Source organism: Microcebus murinus, chromosome 24, assembly GCF_040939455.1.
Source record: "Microcebus murinus isolate Inina chromosome 24, M.murinus_Inina_mat1.0, whole genome shotgun sequence".
Classification (NCBI taxonomy): Eukaryota; Metazoa; Chordata; class Mammalia; order Primates; family Cheirogaleidae; genus Microcebus; species Microcebus murinus.
Window position 1 is genome coordinate 18,701,006 of NC_134127.1, and position 26,079 is coordinate 18,727,084.

Below are 26,079 nucleotides of genomic sequence, written 5' to 3' on the forward strand. Positions count from 1 at the left end.
CTAACTTGTATTCCTGGAATATTACAATCTTGATCACAATATATTTTCTTTGGTTTTAGACTCAAATTGCTAATATTTTGTTTAGGATGTTTAATCAATAATCATGAGTTAAATTGGTCTATAACTTTCCTTTCTTGTACTGGCCTTTTGAAGTTTTCATACTGAGGATGTGACAGCCTCTTTTTGAATCTCTGAAACATTATGTAAATTTGGAATGATTTGCTCCTTGAAAGTTTTGTAGAGCTTACCTAATTTATAGGACTCTCTATGATTGATGTCTTCTTTGAAGAGATGTTGTTAAATATGGAATCAATGCCTTAATGTCTATAGAATTATTTATTGTTGAATCAGTTATAGATATTTTTATTTTCCTAAGAATTTTTCCATCTTGTATGAGTTTTTAAATTGTTAGTATAAATTATTTTTATTATAATCTCTAATTACTTTATAATCTCTGCTGCCTCAGTGCATAATTATACCTCTTTCATTACAAATGCTGTTTACTTGGTTTCTTTTCTCACTTTTATCCTTGATCAGTCTTACAGCTATGTGCGTGTGCTACTAGGATTTTCAAAGAAACAACTCTCTTTCTATTTAATTTCTTTTTCAGTCCCTTAATTTCTGACCTTGCCTTTACTATTTTCTTACTTCTTTCCTTGAGTTTTTTCTATTATTATTTTTTGCCTTTTAAAGTGGAATACTTAGCTCATTTCTCTTTTGTCTCTTTTCTTTACAATGTAAGCATTGAAGCCATAATTTAATTTGTAGGCACCAATTTATCCACACTCCCACAAGATTTGATTTAGAATATTTTCACTATGATTTTTTATTATATATTCATTATAGAGCTTCTTTAATTTCTGTTATGGTTTCCTTATTGTTATTCATTTCTAACATAATTTCATTGTTGCCTAAGAATGTGGTTAGTAAGAGTCATTTAAAATGAGTACAGCCTAGTGCTTGATTAATTTTTATAAATGTTCTATGTGTGCTTGAAAAGAAGGTGCATTCTCCAATTCTTGGTGGGTGTTCTATATACATTCTTTAAATCAAGCTTGTTAAATGTATTGTTCAAATCTTCTCTCTCATTACTGATTTTTGGATCTGTTTGACCTATCAGTCACAGAAAGCAGGATGCTAAAATCTCCCACTTAGATCTTGAACTTGTCAATTTGTCTGTATAGCTGTGTCAATTTGCTTTATACATTTTGAAGCTATATTATTAGATACATTCAAAATTAGAATGGTCATATGTTGAAACTTTATTAACATGTGGTGAGATTTTTATCTCTAAGAATGTTTTTGGCCTTAAATGCTATTATATCTGAGATTTATATACTATATCAGATTTCCTTTAGCATTTGCCTGGTTATAATTTTTTTTCTATCCTTTCATTTTGGCCTTTCTATACACTTGGATTTTGATATGTATCTTATACATGGCATATATCTGAACTTTTGTTTTGTTATGCATTTTCAATCCAGTTTGGCACTGTTTGTCATCGAACTGGAACATTTGACCCTTTTATATTGAGTGTGATTCCTCATACCTTTGAATTCATTTCCACCATCTTATTTTCAAATTCTTAAAAGTTTTTTCTTCCTTCTTTCAGATTAATTGAGTTCTCCTTCCATCTCATTTTTTCTTATACTAGTTTTGGAAGTTATTTACTCCATTTTTATGAGTCTAACAGTTGTTAAATGTATTAAATTAAGTTTAACAGTTATTAAATTAAAGAGAAAAGTTAATTGTCTAAGTTTGGGCTCCCTGACTAATAGAAACTAGCACAAGGGCTTGGAGACAGACAGAATATTTGGCAGGCAACCAAAGGAAGCAGGAATCAGGGAACCAGGGGAGGAGAAGGAGGAAAAACACTTACAAGGGTCATTATCGAGGTCACTTCCATGGGCAATAGGGATTTCATTCTGCCAGGTTTTCTGAGAAGTGTAAAACATTGCTTTTAGAATTATCCATCTGAATGATAGGAAGTGTGGGCAGTTAACTATCACCTTCAATTCCTCATTCGCTGTAGGGTTTCCCCCAGGGGCAATAACTCCTCCAAACCTTTATACTGCACTTGCACATGGGCCTATTGTTCTCCCATAGCTTTGGAGAAGGGCCTTGCAGAGTAAAGGGCTTGATGTGTCCAGGTGAGATGCTGTCAGCATGAGTTTGAAGTCACCCATCACTGTGCACTGCAGCTGCAGCTGGGGAGAAGGGAAACAGTGCTGATACATAAATTATCTTGACTCTTCTCTCAGAAAAAACGAGGATCTTAGAAGGCTTTAAACCCAATCATTCCTGATTTATATGTAATTGCCCAGGATTGTGGTTCTATGCTAATTTTTTTAACTCTACAAATTTAGCATCATTAGTCCAGTTTTATACAATATTTGTTTAGATTTACCCAGCTATTATTTTATTTGCTTACCCATCCTTCTAGTATTTTAGACCTTCCTTTTGAAATCATTTTCCTTCTTCCTAAATTTAAAATCTTTGGAAGGTCCTTTAGTGAAGCCTGTTGTCAGTAAATACTCCCTGGTTTTGATTGTCTGAAAATTTATTTTTGTTGTCCTCATCCTTAAAAGGAGTTTCATTCACTATAGAATCCTATGTGGACAGTCATGTTCTCTCTGAAATGTGAAGATCTAATTTTCCTAGTTCTGGAGTTTCATTGCTGGTGTTGAGATGCTATAGCCCATCTAATTTTCAGTTTTTTAGGGTAATTCGTCTTTTGTTGCTGGCTGCTTTTAAGATCTCTTTGTCTTTGGTGTCCTGTAGTTTCAGTATGGTGTACCTGGGTGTAGAGTTACTGAACTTAGGTTTTGGTATTCCTAAGATAAATTAAGTCTGAAAAATTTTCAGTCATTATATTCCAGAGTGGCCTCTTCCCAATTCTCTTTTATATCTCCTTTATATGTTGCAATAATAGAGATTACAAGTCTTTCTCACTGTACCACCCATGACTCTCAAACTTTCTTACAGGTCTCTTTAAGATCTGTCTTCCAATTCACTAATTTTCTCTTCAACTGTCCCCAAAGTTTTAACTTCACTTGTAAAGATTTTTCATTTCTAGAAGTTCTATTCAGATCCTTTTGAAACATGGCTGATGAATTTTTATAATCTCTTGGGTTTGGGGTATTTTTAACATCTTCTAATTCCCTCTTTTACTCCTTCAAATAGATTAAACATCTTTGCTTTGAATTCTGTATCTGCCAATTCCAGTCTTCATGGTCCTGATTGTATAGATGGTTGTTTCTGCTGACTCTTACTAATGGTGGTTTATGTCCTCACATGTTTATTGATTTATCATTGTGAGCTCATGTTTCCAGGATCTTTATCTGTGGAAATTACCCAAGTCTGTGGTTAAAGTTTTTCTCTAGAAACTTTCTGGAGAGTGTTTATATTTGCTTCTTCAAAGTGTCTGGGGACAATACCAACCTCAGCCTATTTAAACTAAATTTTCAGCATATACTTTTTCAGGTCAAACATGTAATATAAATTCAGACACCAAACCTACATGAAGGAGGGTTTGTAAATAAGAGTTCTCAGGGGAGAAATGCTCTTTTATTCTATTCTGCCTACAGCCAGTGGGTATGTTCTCTCATTGTCTTCCTCTGTGGGACAGGAAATATTTTCAGGACACCCACTGAGGACCCCAGATTTGTGCATGGTTATTCCCACTTTGTTTGACCCTTTTCCTTTTCTTTTATGTCCTGTATGTGTAACACACATGACACATGACAAATGCTAGTTCCAAAACTCACTAACAGATTAATTCAGACTTTCTAGCACCTGGCCTCTGTGGAATTCACTTACTGTCTCACCAGCTCAAACATACCTTCAAAAAATTTATTTTCTAAGTCCTACATGTTTAGGCAGCTATATTCAGGGGAGTTCTGAACATCTTTTCTCTGTTCTTAACCTCTATAGAGGTTCACTTGCCAGATTTCTTAACATACCAACAAGACTCCCACACATAAACAAAGAATATAATATCCTTTCTAGTGTGCTATGGAGGATTGCAGGACCCACGTATATGAGAGTTAACCCATAATCCTGAAATTCTTACCAAGAGTTAGATACATTTTGGAGAATTCTTTTAATCCCTTTTAGTATGCAATTGTGATTTGCAATACTCAAGGAGTGGAGCATAGAAAATAGGACTTGCCAAACATATTTGACCATGGGATCTATTTTTTAATTGAACATCTCAAGGGATTAATTTTCAGGAGAAAACAATTTGGAAGATGCTATACTATATCATCCTGCTCTTCTAAGTCTCTGACTCTTCCAAAATATTTGTTGAATCCATAACAACAAGTATTTATTATGCACAAGCCATCTGCCCAGCCCTGTGCTAAAGTAGTGGAAGACACCAAGATGAATGAGGTCCCTGACCCCAAGATGCTTATATGGTCCTAACAATTGTTCAGACATGGGCATAAATAGTTGTAACCCTGCATGGAATATAATCACAGACCTTTTGAAAATAAAGACAATATTTTGGGGGTTAAAATGTTGGAGACTTCACCACCAGACATAATCATCATATCACATCTAAGTATCTAAAGTTAATTTTTCCAAAACTGAGCCCCTGAGGATCTCCCTGCCCCTCCCAACCTGTAACTTCTGCAGTCTTCCCCATCTCACCTAATGACACCTTTCCATTTGCTCAGGATAAAAACCATGTAATCATCCTTGACTATTCTTTCACTCTCACACCTCACAGCTAATTCTTCAGATAATTTTGTTGGCTCTACCCTCAAAATATACCCAGAATCTGAACAGTCCTCTCCACCGTCACTACCATGCAGGGTAAGTCACCATGTCTCACCTGGATGACTGCTACAGGTTCCTAACTAGTCTCCCTGTCTCTCTTGCACCCCTCTATCTTTCCTCAATACTGCAGTAGGTGTGATCCCCTTAAAACCCAAGTCAGATCATGTGATCCCTTGGTTCAAAACAATCCGGTGGCTCTCCTATTCAGCAAAGTGCAAAAGCAAGTCTTTGCAATGACCCGTAACATACTAAACGATTTAGCCCCATTATCTCTTTGGCCTCATATTATCTCTTTCCCCGTTGATCCCCTAGTCTAACTCCACTAGCCTCTTTGCTCTTCTTAAACTCTCTGGGCACATTCCTACCTCTGCACGGTTGCATTTGCTGTGTCCTCTGCCTGGACTGCTCTTCAGCTAGACACTCATATGGTCTCTCCTTGCACCTCCTGCAGTTTTCCTTCACTGTCTTAAACATGCCCAAATGTCATCCTCTCAGTAGGAGAGCACCTATTTCAAATTGCAGTCCCCACTCCCTGGCATTCCTTTCCTTGCTTTGTTTGTTTTTTTTTTCCCCAACCACTTATCTAATACACGGAATAATCCAATTTTTCATGTCTTTATGGTTTCTCTCTCCCCACTAGAATATAAGCTTCATAAGAGCAAAAATGTTCACCTGATTTGTTTCCTGCTCCTTCCCCTGCACATAAAACAGTGCCCGGCACATAGCTCAATAAATACTTGTTGAATAAAAAATGAGCAAAACAAGTTGTAGGCATTACAAAAGGCTTAATGAAGAAGGTGGCATTTGGGAAAAGACTGGGAAGAAAGGGCTGAGTGAACAGAATATTGACAAGAGCCCCCAGAGCAGCTTGCGCGCTGGTGCAGCTCCAGCTGGGACTGGTGTCTGACCTTGGCTGGGTCATAGCCTCCTCCCGGTTAGGATTTGATGGATCAGGGATTTCAGGCTGGGATTCCTGAGAGGGTCTTGGGGGTCAGGGGAGAGAAGGGCCCACCTAACCCTGCCCCTGCTGCACCAGAGTCGTTCTGCATGTCTCTCAGGGACATGTAGCATACTGCACGAGACTGCACTTGAAAAGCATCATCCTGCTAATGATACAGAGAATCAAAATCATTACTCTTGGTGATCTCTAAGGCACCTGCCCCTCCTGAGACCTCATGAGATCCCAGGACAACCCAGGTAGGGGGATGAGGGAGGATGGACCTTCCAAGGTAGCAGAAAACCACTCCTCAGATCAGTTTGATTGGAAATCAAAGGGCTGAAGCCCACCCCTACAGCAAGAATCCTGAATCCTGTGTGGCCAAGCTGCTCTCGCCAAAGGCCAGGCACGGGAGAGCCGTGAGGCCCACACCCCACCCTGTGGCTTAGTGCGTGAAGAACGGAGCAGACAGCCCAGCCCAGGGAATTCGGCAGGTATCAAAATTCAGTTTGTTCAACTTCCTGGATAAATTAAGAGCCCAGGATTCCAGCCTCACGCTAATTAAATCATAAGAGAAAATGACAGAGTGAAGAAAGAAGACGCCGGAGTGGTTGAAAGCTGCTGAAAGTCTGTGTTAATGATAGCTGATTCCACATTAGCATGAACGCCTTCAGTTACCACTGGAAATGTGCTGAAGCAAAGGGTTTTGTCAGGCCAAACACATCTGTGAATAATTGAACAATATTCATGTCGAAGGAGTCAGCAATTTATCACCGACTTGGCCTCTACTTTTTGGAGCGAATAACTTTTTGAGTGAGGAGATTAAAAATGTGTATATAGCAAAAGAAAGTTCAGATCTGACAAGTCTTGTATGTGACAGTCTGAAATCAGCTGACCTTTATCTGTGCAGGATTCAGAATCAGATGCAATGAAGTTGGACACTTTTCCCCCAACCCCGTGAACACACATGACCCCTCACGCCCCCGATGGAGATGCTTCTACAGTGTCAACTTCTGCAGCTCTAGGAAGCCATTGGGGCCTGCCCCACTCCTCCCAGGGACCCTCAGGCTGCATGGTCACTGCTCAGGCCAAAGGACTGGTCCCTTGGTGGAGTGTCCTTCCAGGTGTGCCCCAAGCAGCTGTCACCTCTCAGCCACCAGCCCGCCTGACCTGAGACCTCGGACAGGGACGCTCTCTCACCAGCACTGAAGCTGGCAGGAGAGCCGAGAGGAGCCAGACTGGGAAGAGCATCTCAGCACCCAAAGAAGAGACTAGAAGGTCAAAGCCGAGAACTTTAAAGAGAGCCTGAGCACAGCATGGCCCATCTTCGTTGGCAAGAAACCCAACGCTTAGGGGAGGAGGACAACGACTTGCCTAAGGTCCTAAGGTCCACGAGCTGCAGAGCCACACGCTGTGACCCTCAGCTTCCTTGTGTCTTTCAGACACATGGATTCATACACCTTCTCTGCAAGGCAGGAGGCGCTTTGCCAAACACTCAGACAGGAGAGGTTCAGAAACAGCGGGAGGAACGAATTGCTGGCCTGGCTTGGTGGTCCCAGGGCTCTCAGCAACTCATTCCTGTGGGAGAGCTCCCTAGAGGGCAACTGGAGGGAAAAGAAGCCCTCAGGGTAAGTTCCCCCACCCTTCTATGTATGTGTGTATGTGTACACATGTGTATATGTATGTGTATGTGCATAGGTGTGTATATATGCATGTGTATGTATGTGTATATATGAGTGTGCATATGTGTATGTGTGTATGCATGCATGCATGTGTCCATGTGCGTCTGTTTATGCATGCATGCATGCATGTACATGTGTACACGTGGAGGGTGTATGTGTGTATTTACATCTGTGATCATTTCTTTCGGAAGCTCAGACACAACATAGACCTTGGTTGGAGGATACTGCCTTCCCCAGAGAGTGGCGCTGAGGGAATGACCCCAGTGTTGGTCTCAGCGAAGGCCTGGTGTTGCCATTTGGGTCAGGATGCTGCCCAGAACAGAGCCCTCTCTGATGACCCTCTCATTCCTGGTCCTGCCCTCCCTGGCTGCCAGCCCACAGCCAATTTCCTCCCAGATCCACAGCCTGGGCCATCGTCATACCCAGCCACTAATGAAGCTCCTCTCTACTTGGCTCAGAGGGAAGGAGACAAGCCAGGAGGAGGGGACCAGCTCCAGATGGAGCCAGGGAGTAATGTGATGGGATAAAAATAGAGCCGGCATGGCTGACTTTAAACATGGATCCCAGGCAGGGGTAATTTGGATTGGACAGGCTCTTGGAAGACCCCAAGCCCTTCCTTCCCACGCTATACCCCCAGCCCCAACCCCACCCCTGCACCATCTCCCTGCTGCTGGCCCCTTCCATGGAAAACACCCAGGTCAGTCAGTTTCCTGACCCAACAGCTCTGTATCCTGGTAATATCAGGTCACAGTGAAGAATATGCCACCGACCCACTGTGTGTCTTGGAGCAGTCACACCCCCTCCCTGTGCCTTGCGTTTCACAGCCATGGAACAAGGAGTTGGTGCTCCCACCAGCTTTCACCTTCCTCCTCCTCCACATCATAGGGGTCCACACACAGGGCTGCCGCCCTCCCACGCCCAGCAGGCTGGGACCTGTCCACCAGGCCTCCTCAGATGGCACCTTCTTCCTCCCCATCAGCGGTTCAAGTCCCCCAGCGGTGGCCAGCTCTGCATCTTTCTCCTTCACAGATTCAAGTGACAAACTGGGATAGAAAGGAGAAAAATAGGACCTACCACTCTGCCCAGCTGAGGAGTCTGAGAGTTGACCAGCTTCGTGCCTAGATGTACCCAGAGCCCCCGGAGGTGGCACCAGGACCCTGTTCCTCATCCAGAAACTGGACCTTCACTGGGTCAAGGTCATTCTCAGACAGAGGTGGAGGCTCTGCAGCTGCTGTGGCCGCTTCCTTCTTACCAGCTCAAGTCCAGGAGGAAATGAAGGGCTTCTCTTCCCGTAGCTCCCACCAAAGTCCAAGATCGGCTCTGAGTGGATGAGCCAAGGTGGGGAGTTCTGGGAGGAGGAGGCTTGGTCCAGGTCTTGGCTCATCATCCCTCAAGGAGAGAGTGGGACCCAGGACAGGCGGACAACTGCTAAGCAAGGAGGTGGATACCACGGCTCCAGGATTTGTAGTAATATAATTTTTTATCAACAGAATGTGAAATGCCTCCGCTTCCCTCTGCCTGCCTTTCCTCTCTGCTTTTTGCCTGCTATCTCTGGGAAAAGTGTCAAAGCGACTAAATGAGACCCAGAAAATGAGAGCTTGACTGTATACCGCTGAGGAAGGTAGGTCCGAATCCCTTAGGAAGAAAGGTGAGAGCAGGCACACACAGCACCCCAGAGAACACACACACACATGTGCACACGCATGTGCACATGCACATGCACAGGCACACACACACACACACACTGCAGAGTAACGGTGCATTCCCCACCAACAGAAACATCCTCACTGCTCATCACTGTCAGTCCTGACCATATGGTGCGTCCCTGATCCAAGTGGCTGCATCCCTGGAAGGCCACACTGAAAGCTTCCCTGCCCACCCTCTGCCTTTTGGGTCCCCAAACTTCCCTCCCGCCACCAGCCAGGGCCGCTCTGGGCCCCACCTGAAGGCAGCTGTTGCCGCAGAATCAGTGAATCCAAACAGAGCTACAAACATCACGCCAGCATCAGGCGCCGCCTCTTTGCCCAGAAATCTCAATTTGTTTTCCTGCTAAACGTTCCAGTTTGTAAATAACATAAAATAAATAGATGCTGTTGTTTTTTACACTTAATACCATGACAGCTGAAGACAGCCTGGAAGGGCAGGCGGCTTAGACTTAGAAAGGCAGGGACCCAAGCGGAGGACACACAGGACAAGTCTACAGCGGGGCTGGAGGGGAGTCGCCGGCACCCTGCCCATCGGCCCCTGCTCCCCACTTCAGCTCTGATCCCCAAAATGAGAGAATCCGCACATCCCAGACCTTTGCTCAGCAAAATGCCAGGGGATGTAACGGATGGACTGTGTCCTTGTCCTTCGCTCACTGCTGGTGACACAGGCGTGTGCATGCACACACACACACACACACATGCATATGTGTGCATATATGGTCCTCAGCCTCTCTCTCTCTCTCTCTCTCTCTCTGAAATCATGTCTCTGATATTTTAATTCTTCCCAGTTAACCTGCCCTCTCTCCTTTGCCATTTTGAACCCTAGCCCTCCGTGAAGACCCAACTCCAGTGCCACCTTCCCCAGGGAGCCTCCTGTGCCCTCCTGAGCCCAGGAGACCTCTTTACCTAGGCACTCCCACTGCACCTCGTATGTGTGCTCATTCTGCACCTCCTGGGGTTGATGTTCTTCAAGCACCACACTGGAGCACACACAGAGGCAGGAAAACCTAATAGGCAGAGTGCAGTTAGCACCACACTGGCTAGTTGGAGTCCTGGCTCTTGCCATTTAATAGCTTTGCCCACTTGGGCAATTTGCTTGCCCTCCTGGGCCTCAGTTTCCCCATCTGTGCAATGGTGAGGATGATGCTAACATTGACCAGTGGCCAGATGGTTACAAGGACTCAAGAGCATGACTATCTGCAAAGCACTCAGAATAGCACCTGGCAGGTCAAAGCTGTTATCAGGTCCCCTGTTCTCCTGGCAAGACCCTCAGCTCCCTAAGGGCTAGAACTCTCCCTTCTGTCTGCTCTAGAGAGCCTTGTATACAGCACGTGCTCAATACATGTTTGTCAAATGAGCATCTGCTGTATACCTGGGAAAACACCTTGAGGAAGCCTAGATGTGGGGGTTGCTGTGGTTTGGGTCCTTGTAGACCAAACACTGCCCGCCGTGAGCCCTACCATTCAGGTAAGGCCTGATTCCCTGTACCCCAGAGGATGTGTGTGCCTCCATTTCTGCCTTTTGGGGAGAAGGATGGCCTCCCTAATGTTTATTTCAGAAGCTGTTTTCTTTCTGTGCACCTGGGCCATGCCATCTCGAGCCCACAGAATAGAAAATCCACTTTTAAAAATGAGCAGGCTATCAACGGGGACAATATTCATGACATTCAATTGGGAAGGCAGGAGGTAAATGATGAAATTAAAGATATTCCTGGCGGGAGCCAAAGAGCAGAGAAAGCCGTTGAGCAGCGTGCTGGGGCCGGGGGGGTTCTCGCGGCAGGAGGGGGGCTCGCCGGAGCTCTTGAGCAGTACACATCGGCAGGGGGTCAGGCACCGAGACAAGCCAGGGAGAGAGGCTGGCAGGTCATCGTGAGAGGTGCAAGGAAGGGAAGTGGGGGGACCAGGAAAAGAAGGGAAATTGTCACTAATTCGCAGGCAGCAGCTGCTGCTGCAGATCCCTGACTTGCTCAGGTCTTGGTAAGAGAAAGTCAAGATGTCACCGCACCATGCAGAAGGAGGGGATGGAAAGGTGACAAACTTAGAAGCAGTAAACCCAGGCTCCTACAAGATTGCTTGTGAAGATTAAATCCATTGGGATATTTAAAACACCCAGAACACACAGTGTTATTTATGCATTCTCCTCCTCATCGTTGTCATTGGACTTACAGGCTGACATCTGCTCACCAAACACGAGTCCCTGCGTTGTGCGAGGGCCAAGTGTCCGGGGCACACATGTGACAAGGGAGGAAAACAGCTACAGAGGCAGTCGCACACCAGGCAGGTGAGGAGCCGCTAACCCCACAGAGGCCACCGCTTTGGGGCTGGGACGCAATCAGGGCTGGGCCGGCAGGGTCCTGAGGCTCTGCTGTGCCACTTGGAGCCGCAGAGGGTGGCCAGGCCCAAGGAGCACCAGCCCCAGGCGGTGGCTCCTGGCTCGAAGCCTGAGCTGCCCCAGACCTTGGGCGAGGCTTCCGCTTACCAAGGTCGCTTTGGAAACTCGGCTTTCAAATCGTTTCCCTGGTTCAATCAACTCTCACATTCATAATACAACAGAGACCTACAGGGCCACTGAGCTGAAAGCGTCTGTGGCTTTTCATTTCCTGCCATGATTGGGGATAATCACTGTGCTTGGAAAAATAATAAAGCCAGAGTGTGACGTGGGATCAAAGCAGAGAGTCCGGCCACACGCACAGGCCCAGAGACGCAGTGACACACGGGCTCAAGCCGCCCCCGAAGGACAGGAGGAGGGGAAAGGCTGTCTCACACAACCCAGGGAGAGGGCTGCACATGGAACCTGAGGTCACCCACGCGGCGTCAGCACCGATGGCACCAAATGGAAAATGTCTCCCGCCCTGGCCCTTTGGCCCTGCAAATCGGGAAGGCAGAGAGTTGAGTGCACTGGCTGGAGGGTGACTTGCATGCTCCTGTCCCCAGTAGGGAGAAGGGAGTGGGGATGGGAGGGACTGACCACCCTCTGCTCCTCAGAACTGTCCCCTGGCCACTGAGGAGCCGTTGCCTACCCCTCGGAACCAGGGGACACATGTGGCTGGTAAGCGCTGTGACGTGGGGCTCAGTTGGGCCACGTCAAGTGGCTCCTCGAAACAAGACCTGGAGGTGTAGGGGAGGGAGTTCAGCAATGCATCCAGAATGACAGGCTTGTGGAGCTCTGACTCCAGGCCAAGGCTGGGTCTCTGTGTCCCCGTCGGCCTAGTAGACTGAGCAATTCCAGCCCTGCCTGCCCGCGGGACACTGAGAGGAGACAGGGCAGACACAAATGTCAACTATTGATCCCGAGCAATTGCAGGACATGAAAAGGACCCCAGCCAGGCAGGGCTGCTCCCCAGGAAGGAGAAGGAACCGGGGAGGGCAGACACTCCGGGAAGAAAGAGAATGCTACCTTGCCCCTGAGGGGTCACCCTGGATCTGGGAGGGACAGCTGGGAGCCCAGCAGGGAGGGCAGCCTCCCGCACACGCCCAGAGAAGAATACAGTGTGCCCAGTGGGACCAGCCTGGCCGAGACTCAGGCTGCACATCCGTGTTTCCTGCCACTCCCAGCAGGTCGCTGTATCCTAGGAGCCCAGCACAGTGTCGGCCACACTTTCTTCCCCAGTCTGGGCCTTGGATCCCTCCTGTGTGAAATGAAGGAGCTGCACCTGGTGACATCTGAGCCCCATCCCCCCAGGAGCCCACCATGAGGCTCACTGTGGAAAGTGCTCTGTTTAGAAAAGGCACAGTTGGGGTCTGGGGGACTCTGGAAGCTCCTCCCCCACCATCAGTAGGGGAATCTGTGGGATCAGAAAACAACTTCACACATGGCACCATTCGTCCCCAGAGCTGATCCAAGAACATTTTGTAATGCAGCCAGGCCAGAGTACAAGGAGCAAAGTGCCTTGAGCACAACAAGGTCAAGGTTATTATTTCTCAAGGAGTTGGCACACATTAGCTAGATGTTCCCCTAGAATGGAGGGAGAATTCCTCATGTAGTGTGGACTTGGTAGTCCATCAAGAAAATTTATTTGCAAGGAGGCAAGTTATATTTGCCTTTGGGGATCTCAGGAGAACCAATAGCCACTCTGCGGGTGGAGACAGGGATCTAAACTCGAAGCTGCTGAGGTTTTTCATTTGCTGCCGCCCCTCCCTGCCTTCTAAAGTAAGCAAAGACTGAGCCAAGGAAGACCCCGCTGGCTACATCGGGGGGTCAGTGGGTGCAAGACACAAGGTGGGGTGGGGCTGGACCTGCTTTAATGGTGGCCGGTAAAGGCAGAGTTGTCCAGGGGCAGAAGGCCTGGAAGGGAAGGGCAGAAAGGGTATTTTGGGATAGGGGTGGTCTGGGAGAAAGAAAGTCTGCTGAAACAAGGAAGTTTCTGTAATAAAATCCCATCCTTGCATAAAATAAGGGAGCAAGTCTGCTTTTAAATGCTGCTATAGTAAAATAATGGCTCGAGTTTCCACTGGAGGTCAGAGTGCACCTGCATGGGGAAGCCGGGTGCAGCAGAATTTGGAAAGGGGTAGCTTGCACCACACTGATCTGATGGTCACAGGCACAGCCCATGCTGGTCCCCAGCCAGAAAGTGTTCCTACAAGCCGTCCTGCCAGGGAGGAGGGAAGTGAGTGAGTGCTTACTCTTAGTTCCCGCAAGAGCCGGTTGTTAAAGAACCTGGCACCTCCCACCACCTCTTGCTTCCTCTCCTACCCTGCGATCTCTGCGCATGCCTCTCCCCTTCCTCCATGAGTGGGAGCAGCCTGAGGCCCTCCCAGAAGCAGATGCTGGCACTGTACTTCTTGTACAGCCTGCAAAACTGTGAGGCAAAGAAAAACCCTTTTCTTTATAAAGTGCCCAGCCTTAGGGCTTCCTTTGTAGCAGCACAAATGGATGAAGACACCAGCTCCTCATTGCACAAGAGCCATCTCCCGAGGATGTGTCCCCACCAATGGGGACCATCAGAGGGCGGGACCCTAGCTCTTCCCCTCTGAGTCCCCAGCCCTTCCCACAGTGCCTGAGGAAGAGCAGGCATCCAAGAAATTCCCAGGGGTAAATGAGTGATTGAAAAGCTACCACGCTCACCTTGGTCACAGGAGAAAGCCGTCTCTAGCATTTAGGGACGGCCCATTCCAGCACACACCATACCAGAGCCAAGTAAAGGCCAGGTTTGATTTCTTACTCCCTTTTATTGTGTGATCAATAACTTCTTTAAATCCTTAAAAGTAAGCTGCAGGGCAAGACTAGGAGTCATAAAAGTGGAGAAAAACACGGTCCGAGGAGCCTGTAAGAAGCACTATTACCGCAATGCCGGTGTTACAAGGAATATCAATGTTAATAGCGATATTAGTGCCCCAAAGCATCAGCCTCAATATTTTGCAGTTCCTTACAAACACCTTTAATGGGTGATGATGGACAGGTGATTCCTGGGTGGAACTGAAATGGGCCCTATTGGAGGCAGAGGGACGGGGACATGGACATGTGCTTCTCCCCGAGAGAACCGGCCTCCACGCTGCCTCCCCAACTCTCCTGACTTCAGCAGGCCGCAGGGCGCAGGGTTGTGTCAGAAGCCCAGAAAGTTCCCTGGGGGCCTCCCAGGGATTCTCCCCCAAGCCTGAAGAGCTGAAGGAAAAAGACTGTCACTCTATGAAATGTCAATGTCACATGTGAACAAGGTGTCGATTGCAGGCTGAGGACGTGAATGTGGGCCTGTCCCATTTTAAGCAGGAAACGCACTCTGAGATGGGAATGTGGCCTATTTGAAACTGCATTCTTCTTCATATGCACCAGGAGGGCTCACCTTTTCAAGAGATTCTTCAGTGAAATCATTTATATAGCCAAGAATCCTTTTGTGAAATGAATACAGGTGTACTCTCTCTTAAGCAAGTCTAACTCACAAATACAATTTAATGCACAAATACAATTTAATGCAACAAATGTTTATTGATTACTTTTTCTGCATTCAGGGTGTTGTGCCAGTGCAGGTGATAACAGAGTTATTTAAGACATGATCCCTGCCCTTAGGAAACTCATATGCTAATGGAGGGAGACAGATAAGTAAACAAATACCTCTACAAATTTGGCAAGTGCTTCAGTGAAGGCGTATTTAAAATGATCTGGAGATTGAGATAAACCAAACAATTAATAATGGAATAATCAAGGAAAGCTGAAGGGAAAGCAGGGAAGATCTGGAAGGGAGTTGAAAGGAGGGGACAATTGAAATGGGCCTTGATGTTTAAGTAGGAGTTTGCCAGGTTAGAATGTGGCCACATCCAGCATGATGAGGAACCAATGTGTATATGCATAGAACACATGGACTGGTGAGGGAAGGACCATGAAGGAGAAATGGAGGAAAATATTTTGGACAGATATCCTGCTCTACACTGAAGGATTTGATTCACCCACACTCCAGCCTTTATTCTTCACCCACTTAGCTGATGTACCCAAGAAGTCACCACGGGATTCCTGTAGCTGGCTAGCTCTCCTGCCGCATTTACAATGTGACTCAATTTACCAAATTTTGATTTATGTGCTTAAAGAAACTCACCGATTTTGTGGAAAGAGGAACATTAGTAAAGAAAGAATTGTGACATCTGGGTGTTCACATAGAATGCAATAAAATACGACGCTCTGCAGGAGCTCAGGGCTTGGCTGCCCGGGACACACAGACGGCCCCAGGAAACGGAAGCTCAGAATTGTAGTCCCACGTGGACCAGATTTGTGTGATGAGAAAAAAATCCATTGGAACTGAAACTCTTCTGAGTGTGTCAGAACAAAGTGCATAAGGAAGGCATGGGTCCCACTCCCCGGGGCGGGGCTCACAGTGACTGCATGAAGGAAACGCAGCCCACGTTTCCCTGAATGTTCCCCTACCTGCGTTGAAATTGACCTCCTGGTACATTTCAGACCTCAGGGCTCACAGGTCCCCCACCTGCTCTGTGACCTTCCTCTGTCCACCTGCTGCTCTCCCCAATTTCCATTATTTTTAGAACTGTACTGATGGCCACATGGAGCAAAGACATCTTTGTCACCATTGTCGTCGACATCCTCATCACTGTCACTTTCTGTCACATAGTATGAAGACTATATACTCTCTCATTCGACCCTGGAAAGACCCCTGAAAGAAATGCAGGAAATACTCTCCTTGTCCCAGAAGAGGCATCGGTGGCTCAGAGAGGTTCTTCAACTTGTCTGGGGTCTCACAGCTCATTATTTGCAGAAATAAACCTAAAGCTAAGTCTCCAGGCAACCAATGCAAGATACCTGCCCTTACTGCAACCTGTGTCCAAGAAGTGTTGAGTCAGCCTCATAACTGGGCAAAGCAGGTGGCTAGCTATGGGGTGTGAATTGAGAGACCTTGATAAGACCTCCTGCCTCCCAGTTTTTCCCTGTCTAACCAGTTGCAAGGCATAAGCTTGCACCATTTGATTCTGCGTGTGCATTTTGGGGTAAAAATAAGTGGCACCAATTTATAGAGTTTTTAACCTTTCAAAAGTCCTTCTACGTGTTTCACCACAAAACTCATCTTACGGGAGAGCAAGGGCTGTTTGCATCTGAGATGCTTTCAGGGACAAGTGCAGCAGATAGGAAGAAGTCTCGAGATAGAGACGCAGCAGCTCCAGGTGGTCCACAAAGTCACACAAAGAGGCCGCCCAGGCCCCAAGTTCTTTCCATCTTTCTGCTCTGCATCCTTGGCCAGTTGGCAGCTCCCCTCTGGGTCACGGAATGGCTACAGTTGGCATCTCCAGGTGTTTCCTGCTCACATACCTGAATCAGAAGGAAAACAGAAAGTGTCTCCCGAATTTATGAGACTAAAGAAAACAGGTTTCAACACCTCCCAGGAAACTTCCCCTTACTTTTCATTAGCCACAATAGGGTCAGGCATCCATGCCTATTCAGCCCTGGTTAGAGAAATGAGATTAGGCTGATTGTCCTGGTCTGATCAGCATTCTTCCCCGGAGAAGGCAGGGGTCCCTGCGGCACACACACCCCACCCGTGACACACTCACCAGTACTTGAATAAAGTCTGGGTTGCACTAGGTGTAACAGCTCTTGCATAGGCAACTAGCAATATCTGCCACTTACACCCAGTTCTCAGAAGGGAAAAGTGAGGCTTAGATTCTCCCAGAAGCCCCCTAGAGGAGCAGATGCCTCCCCCAGTAGCACCACGGTTAATCTGTTTTCAGTTTTATAGGAGGATAACAGCTAAGCTTTGTAACGCCTTCAGCCATTAATGCCTATGCCCCCTAGCAGCTATTATTAATCCTATCGGGTACCTGGTTAAGAAAAGTCTTGTTGCAATTAAGCCCAACAAGCTCTGGATTGTGTTTCTAAAAGATCAGAGCTTCTCAGAGCAGGAATCCAACCAAAAAGGGGCCAGGAGGGCACACAGATGCCAGGGTGCAGCAGAAATGGCAGGAGGAAGGGGCCACAGAAATGTCCCTTCACCCAGCACTTCAGGCCAGGACTGACCCCAGGGTGTCCCGCGTGGGGTTGTGAAGTTGAGAAAGAAAGTGGAATGGGCACACATTGATGGGAGGAGCTGCAGCAACTGCCAGACCAGATGGGTCACCCCTTAGGGACTTACCAAGTCTTCAAGGCCCTGCCAGAGCTTTTCTTTTTAAGGGAAAATATTTTCCCCGGTTGCACCCAATTGCAACTCTGGCTTTATCCAATCCTCCCCTTCGCCTGTCTGCTTTCTGATGCCACAGTGTGATGGTTGCTTTGAGTCCGGCCAGCCCCAGGAAAAGAAAATGATAAGTGTAGGTGTCCCTTGTCCTCCTTGGGCTAGTATTTCCTAATTCCCAGAAGATTTTAATCATCAGGATTTGAGAACAAGACATCAGAATTCCTGGTCATTCATGGGAGCCCCCCAAATCACAAGTTATTCTGTACTTTTCCTAATACTTCCTTCATGTCATTTAAAATAATAATGAGTGACTATAATAATAAACTGAATTGTTTTTCAGTCACAGGATTATCACAGAAGTTTTGTTATTAAAAACATCATAAATGCATGGTTTATTGTTATTATAAAAATATGACAAGATTATATATAGCAATAAGGATATACTTCAAGATTATATAATTCAATGCAGTTGAAGATTATGTACTTTAATACGTAAAAATGATCTCTCCCTAATAGAGATGTTTGATAAGCAAAAACATGGAGAGAATATTAGCAGAAAATGGATGCCAAATAAAAATCACTTGAAAATTAAAAGATAACATAATGTTTAATATTAAAATGCTATCATTCTCAAAATAAAATTTTAAAACACACACAGCATTAGTTGCCCTACTCAAAAGTTTCAATCATTTTTTTGTGTGTGACAAAAATTCCAGGAAGAAAATTTCTTTTGTTTCGTCTTCACAATTTTTCAAACTGGTAAGTTTATGTCCAAAAGTAGCTTTAAGTCAGCATTAGGGTCCATAATGCTTTATATATACTCATTTCCTTTTTTAATGGCTAAAACATTTTGCCTGCTTGATCTGGTTTTGGTTTTGTCTTCGAATGCGTTATGGCATTTGCTAATTCAGATTTTTAAATCAGTTTCTGCTGTAATGTTGCGGTATTTCCACAACAGCATTCACATCTTCTCTTTGCATTTCTCTGTTAAAGTGTTTGCAAATAACTGTAGTGTAACATACAGCAAATATTTAAGCCATAAACATTTTGGGTAGTAATGGAATAAAATAACTTGCACATCTCTTAGCAAGGGCTTCTAACAGCGCCACGCAGAATCACATGCTGAAATTGCCAGTTTAATGACTTATTTCGCTTCCAAAACTTATTATTTCCTGTAACACCACCCACAGAATTTGTATAAAGTATTCCATGTGGATAAGCTTACTAATATTTATTTTATCTGCAATAAAGACACTACTAGCAGCAGACAGGGCAATGAATACTCTCTCTTGTCACATGGCAAAGACTATAAGCACCTGATCAGACTTTGACCACTGCTCTCCTACCTGGTCCTGTCTGCGTTCCTGGACACTATGACCTTGACCTTCAACTCCTAGAATCAGTGCTTCCCATCCGTGTTTTCTACTTTATGTCAGCAGATTCTTTCAAAGCAGTAACATCTCTATGTTGATTGCTAAACTTTAATTCTCATAAGAGACTTTTAATACTTTTGACCATTTTCCCTGTTTCTCAGCTGATGTTTCTCAGGATTTGGGAAAAAATACACATTCCTTGAGAAATGCTGGGAAAGAACTCTCACCTAGAATGTTCTTGGGGCCACCACTTGGCTATGCAGAAAGTCTCCCCAGGCACAGGCTGGTTGGTCCAAGTCACCCCGATGGCCAGACGCACAGACCTGCCAGCCCAGCACCTGTCTCCTCTGTCTCCTCTGCTAGAATTTACCTTCTTGCTTCTCTGCACAATCCCAGCCCGCACACAAACACCTCCTCCTCCAACCTTCTAATTTTCTGAGCAAATTCCATATCAAAGCCAGGAGCTTGACTTAGTCACCACTATGACAAATACACCAAAGCAATTCAGACTAAGGCATGACTCACATAAATTTCCACTGACCATCAGTATGATATTGCAAATATCCCTCCAGCATCCTGAGCCTCAGTTTTGGGATCTATAAAATGGAAATAAAAATGGCCAACTGCAAAGTGAGGCGACACAAGACATGGAAAATGGGCTCTACATCTACTCGCCATCAAATTGATACTGACTGATTAAAACTATGGTTTTCAAATGGCAGCAGTGCTCACCAGGGTTTTGGGGGGGGACCCAATCTTAGGGATGTGGTGAGCATTTTGGAGGGGAAGGGCATAACTCTAACCCTTCTTAGGGAGAGGCAAAGATATACAATGTAACCAAAACGTCAAAAAAAAAACCCAAAAAACAAAAAAACAAAACAAAACTTTTTATCGGGTGGTGGGCAGGCGGGAAGGGGGAGGAGGAAAGTGGTGTATGCTTCCACAACGTGTGTGATGCACACCACCGGAGGATTGGACACATGGGGGGGGGCAGGGGCAATATTTGTAACCCTAACAATATTTGTATCTCCATAATATGATGAAATAAAAAAAAAATTGAAAAAAAAATGGCCAACTGGTAATATGTTTGAGAAGAAGAAATAACATAGATAAAGCATAGAGCTGTTAAGTGCTGGGAAATTGAGAGTTTCTTTCCTTCTTGTCCAAAGAGCATAGTGTTTGAATTTTAAAGGAAGAGGTTTTGAGTACAAACAGGTCATGTATCAGCTACCGGGACTGCAGGCACAGGGGCCAGGAGCACTACCAGCTGTGTTTGGAAATTCAAACACGAGGAAGTGTCACCGTGGTCTTTCTTCTTGTTCCCCAAAAGGTCCATATTTTCTAACCCTGCGTCAATTCCAGTAACTTCCTGCCCTGCAAAAAGGGACTTGGATGGACCGTGAGGTTTGGTGCCTAGCCCCCCGCCTCTGCCCCGGCACCAGACTGAAGTAAGTGCTCAATAAACGCTTGCCAAATTGAATTTCCTCCTCCCTGGATTCGTCAGCGGCCGAAGCGGGGAGCTGCCCCCGCTGGGGTGGCTCTGTCGCCCACAAGCCTCATGAGTCATGTCTTCAAAGGCCGAGCAGCAGCCGCCCCCTTCCTTTGCCTCTGACCTCTCTTGCTTCTTCGGCATGTTTATGGACATAATTACAGCATACTATTGATTTCCTGACAGCCGCCTTGATGTAACTATTTTACAGAATCAAGCTAATTTCATACATTGAGGTTTTTATGGTCTCTGGCAGACTCGACCCGAGAAGTCATTCTGTCTCTTCCCCAGGCACCTCCACCCCTTCTCAGAACACCGCTCCCCTCGGCTCCTTCCCCTGCAGCCCGTGGGCTCTGCTGCGGTCCGGAGCCTCTGTCTCGCCCTGGTAGCCCCACGCGAACGGGCACAGGAGTCGCATGTGTCATGGGGAAACAGAGAGGTATTCCAGGCCCCAGGAAGGCAGGGCATTGCATGCAGTGGTAAGAGGGAACCCAGTGACTCCCCTCCCTTTTAAAACCTGAGTCTGCTCCTAGTTCCCGGTCACACTCTAATATAGTCCTGGGCTCCTTCCTACACGTGTCTCCTAATTACAGTTCACTGAGGACTCTAAGAGACGTAATCTTATCTGATCACCATGTCAATCCCGTGGTTATGCTTGCTATTGTGTCCACTTGACAGATGTGGAAGATGAGGCTAGAAAAATAAAGCAGCTTTGCAATACAAAATACTGACGGCTAGCAGATGAATGCCCTTTCACACAAAGCCTTCCCGCAAGGACTCCTCTCCATTTGGAGATAAGGAGTTGCAGGACCAAGGTTTAAACAAGCAGACCTCCCGTGCTTGAAGCCCCTCCCCCCCTTGAAGCCCCTTCCTCACCCTCCAGCTTCCTTGTCGCTGCCTGTCTGGTTTCCATGCAAGCAGGCCCCTGCACACAGCCTGGTCTTGCCATGCTATGCTTGTGCACCCGCACCAGCCTTCCCCTGTCTGTATCCAACTCAGATCCGTCCTTGAGGGACTGCCTCTCCTCCCACCCCTCCCAGGAAACCTTCCCGTGTAAATCCATCCTGCAGCAACCTCTCCTTACTCTGAACACAGTGGACGTATTGCCTATCATACTACACAATAAATGCACACACATAGAAGTTTAGTGGAGGAGTTCCATCCCCCTCCTTCTGTGAAGTCGTGGACCTGGGTTGGCTCAATCTTCACCAATCTTTTCCCAATAAATGTAAGTTTCTCAATTTCCCAGCGGCCCCATCCTCTATTTGGGAAACGACAGGATACCAGGGGCATTGAGTTCACCACTGGCTGCAGAAGTGAGACCCAAGACCAAGGCCAATCAGAGCACCCACAGGACCTATGGTGGCCCAATCAGAGCACCCACAGGACCTATGGTGGCCCAATCAGAGCACCCACAGGACCTACGGTTGTCCAACTAGAGCACCTACGGGACCTACGGTGGTCCAATCAGAGTGAACATCTAGACTGTTGCTAGGAATGCTAGGAAAAAGACTCACTCTTTCCTGTTGGATATGAAAGAGGGAGAGAAAGAGAGAGAAGAGAGAGGCTGCTCACAGTGGAGCCAGAACTAAGGAAACAGAGTCAAGAAATGGAGAGAGAAACTATGTGTAGGTCAAACATTTTGAGCTGCAAGATCAAGACTTGCCTGAAGCTAACAAAATTCTTTCGTCAGACTTTTCAGTTACATGAGCCAACTCATTTCTTTTGATTTAGGCCAGTTTTAGCCAGGATTTCTGCCCTTGAAGGGATTTTGGTGCATATACTTGAATGGTGAGGTTTGTTCAGCTGCAGATCAATGTAGAGGCAGCACAACTCTCTATCTAGACTTTGCAATTTTTATAAGAGAATACTAAAATACGTTTAGCTCCATTGATCCTTTTATATGGCTTATTGGCTTTTTGGCTTATTGGCTTATTGGCTTTTTGTTTTATCTGATGACAAAATAACACATGCTCATTAAAACACTAGAAATTTCATCATGGAAGATTACTGCTTACAACTAAGATACATTTATTTTTATATGTATTTAGATATGTATAGTGTTTTGTGAAATTGGGATGGATCGTGATGTGTTTGTGTTTGTGTGTATTTGGGTGCCTGCATATGTGTGTGTGCGTGTGTGTATATACGTTAGAATCCTGCTTTAGTCACTTAATGTCAACAGGCTAGCATAATGGAAAAATAAAGAGAAAAAGAAAGTAGCTTGATTGCCTGGGTTCAAATCTTGTCTCTATCATTAAAGTCTACATGAACTTGAACAAGTTACACAAATCTCACCATGGCTCAATGACTTCGTATGTAAAAAAAGTATAATGATCGTACTAGAATTATAGAGGTTTTGTGAGGATTAAATAAGAGTAAATTAAGTATTTAGTATAATACCTGCCACATAGTAAGAGCTCCTAATTAAATATTAATTAAATATTTTATTTTATTTCTAATTTAATAATAAAAGCATTTAGCCTATGAATTTGCCCTTTTGTACAGCTTTGACTTTATCCCATAAGCTTTTACATGAACTGTTCTCATTTTTGTTATCTTATGAATAGTCTATATTTGACTTTGAATAGTATATATTTGACCTATGAATAGTCTTCTTTGACCCAGTAAGTATTAAGGTTGTAGTTTCTAAGATCTCAGGTCTGCCTTATTTAAGACCTTTGTATTGTAATCTATCCACTAATTGATTTGTGATCAGTGAACATGTTCTCATAAATACTAATTTTCAGTATTTAATGAGATTCTTTTAATTTTTTTTCACTAAGAATAGTTGAAAGGAAGATTTATGATCTGTCCATAGGGTTAAGATTTGTTATACATTTTTATTAAATAAGCTATTAATTTCATTGTCCATATATCCTACACCCTCACTCATTTTTTACCTATCTCATCTGCCATGTTCTCAGAAAAAATATCTTGTCATCTCTCCACATATACCTTATTTTTTATTTTCTCCTTATATTTTCTAATGTTTTTTCTTTAAATATTTGATATTCAGTTATTTGGTATCACCTACTATTTGGTTTATGGCTGCTACATTTTTATTCTGAATTTTATGTTTCATCAATATTACATAATTCTTTTTCCACTTCAGATTCTACTGTTGTTGTAGTAATATTGTCACTACTGCATTTTGAATGTCTTTTCCTGACATATTTTGCCCAGTCTTTTATTTTTAATCTTTTGCTGTCAATCATTGTAGATTAGATATATATCTTGTAAACAACATATAGTTGACATTTATATTTGACCTAATCTGAAAGTCTGTTTTTTAATGGAAGAGTTGATCCTTTTATTTATTGTCATAAATTATACACGTAGACTTAATATCATCACTTCATTTTATTATTTTTGCATGGGACTTCCTCACTTTTTCTGATTTTCTTGACTTATTTTTGCCTTGTACTTTTCTTTCTTTTTTACATTTTTATTTACTAAAAAGACCACAAATTATTTTCTTTGATTCTTTTTTCCTCTTATATGCTGAATGGTAGAAAACATATTTTAAACTCTTGTAGTGATTCTTTTAAGTTCTAGTAAATAATTTTTGAACTTTCTACTTTTCCCTCACCCCATTCCTGAAATAAAATGTGGTATTAGAACCAAATTTTGTGATTTTTTTTTCACTTTTGAGGATAACTTTTTACTTTCCATTCTGCTTTACAGCCGTGTTAACAAGAATTATTTAGATTTTATGCTATGTTTGAGTGATCTCAGTGCTTATCACACCCTCGTTTTCTTTGATAACCTCTTCATGCTTAACGTCTATCATTCTTGCATGTCTCTATCCACTGGAATATATTCTTAAGTGCTTTTGTTCAGAAAGGAAATAAACCTATTCTATATTCTGAGCTCTTAATATTTCTGAAGTTATTGTTCTCTTGCATTCTCACGTCAGTGTTGAAAATACTTGAATCATGATTGTTTTTCTTCAAAACTCCGTCACCCTTTATATCAAGGCAGGCTAAACGCTATAACAAAGAACCTCAGAATCATAGTGGCTTAACTTGTTGGTGTCAATTTGGGGGTTCAGAGGCAGTGATGATTCAGAAACTCAGGCTCTTTCCAATTTTTAATTTCAAAATATTAAGGGGATATGAATGTTTCTGTTACATGGATACCTTGTATAAGGTGTAAGTTGGGGCTTTTAGTGTGCTCATCACCAGAATAGTGTTCATTGTACCCGATATGTACCTTTTTACTCCTCACCTCCCACCCTCCCCACCTTTTGCTTTCCAGTGTCCTTTACATCTCTTTGTGCCCATGTGAGCCCATCATTTAGCTCCCAATTGTTATGGAGTGGATGTGGTATTTGCTTTTTCATTCCTGCGATAATTCACTTAGGATAATGGTCTCCAATTCCACCCAAGTTGCAGCAAAAGACATTATTTCATTCCTTTTTATAGCTGAGTAGTACTCCATGATGTACCTATACCACATTTCCTTTATCCACTCATGAATTGATGGGCACTTGAGTTGATTCCACATCTTTGCAATTGTGAATTGTGCTGTGATAAACATTGGAGTGCAGGTGTCTTTTTGATTAAATGACTTCTCTTCCTTTGGTTCGACACCCAGGAGTGGGATTTGCCCTCTGCATCTGGCTGGCCAATGAGCAGAAAAAGTGAAAGGATGCACATAGCAGACCTCATAGCAGACTTTATAGGCCAGGCCACAAGTGTCATATGTTGCTTCTGCCCACAGTTTATGAAACAGAACTGCTCACATGGCCCACTTACATGCCAGGAGGCTGGGAAGCTTTGTTTTCCTGAGTTTCCAGAAGGCAAATGACATGGTTTGATGACTACAGATCCTTGTCTGTGCCATAGAGTTTCCCTATTGTCCTTGAACATTTGTCCTTGAGAAGTTGGAGGACATTTTAATTTCAATTTTTGTAACTAGATATTTGAACATCTGTTTCTATTTTTTTCCAGGGTGATTATAATACTTTGTAATTCAAAAATTTAGCCAAGACATGTGCTGATGCAATTCTCTTTAAATTTATTGTGCCTGCATATTTAGGCCATTTTGCAATATACCTTTTCTTCCATTTTGACTTTGTGGGTATTTTGTGTATAAATTGTTCCGGATTATTCCTCAGCAATACCTATGACTCCTAGATTGGATCTCCTTTCTTCTCCATTTCTATTATCTTCTCATCACTTTCATCTCTTCATTCTTTTCCCTCTGAAGATAAAGAGAATTTGTTCTTCTCATCAATGACTTGAGTTTCAGCAGTGTTAACTCCCGCCTTTACCGCCTTCTATATGAATTTTATTTATTCAATTGTGTTTTAGGTATCCTCAAATTTTATTTATATTTTAGCCATGTTCTTTTCAATCGGCTTTCATCATAACCTGTTTTCCTCCTTATAGTTTCTATTTCTCTTGGTTTATTTCTTGAGTCCTTTTTAACATTTTTCCCTTCTGTTAACTTCATTTCCAAACAGGACATAAACCACCCAAATGGCTGGTGGCTACC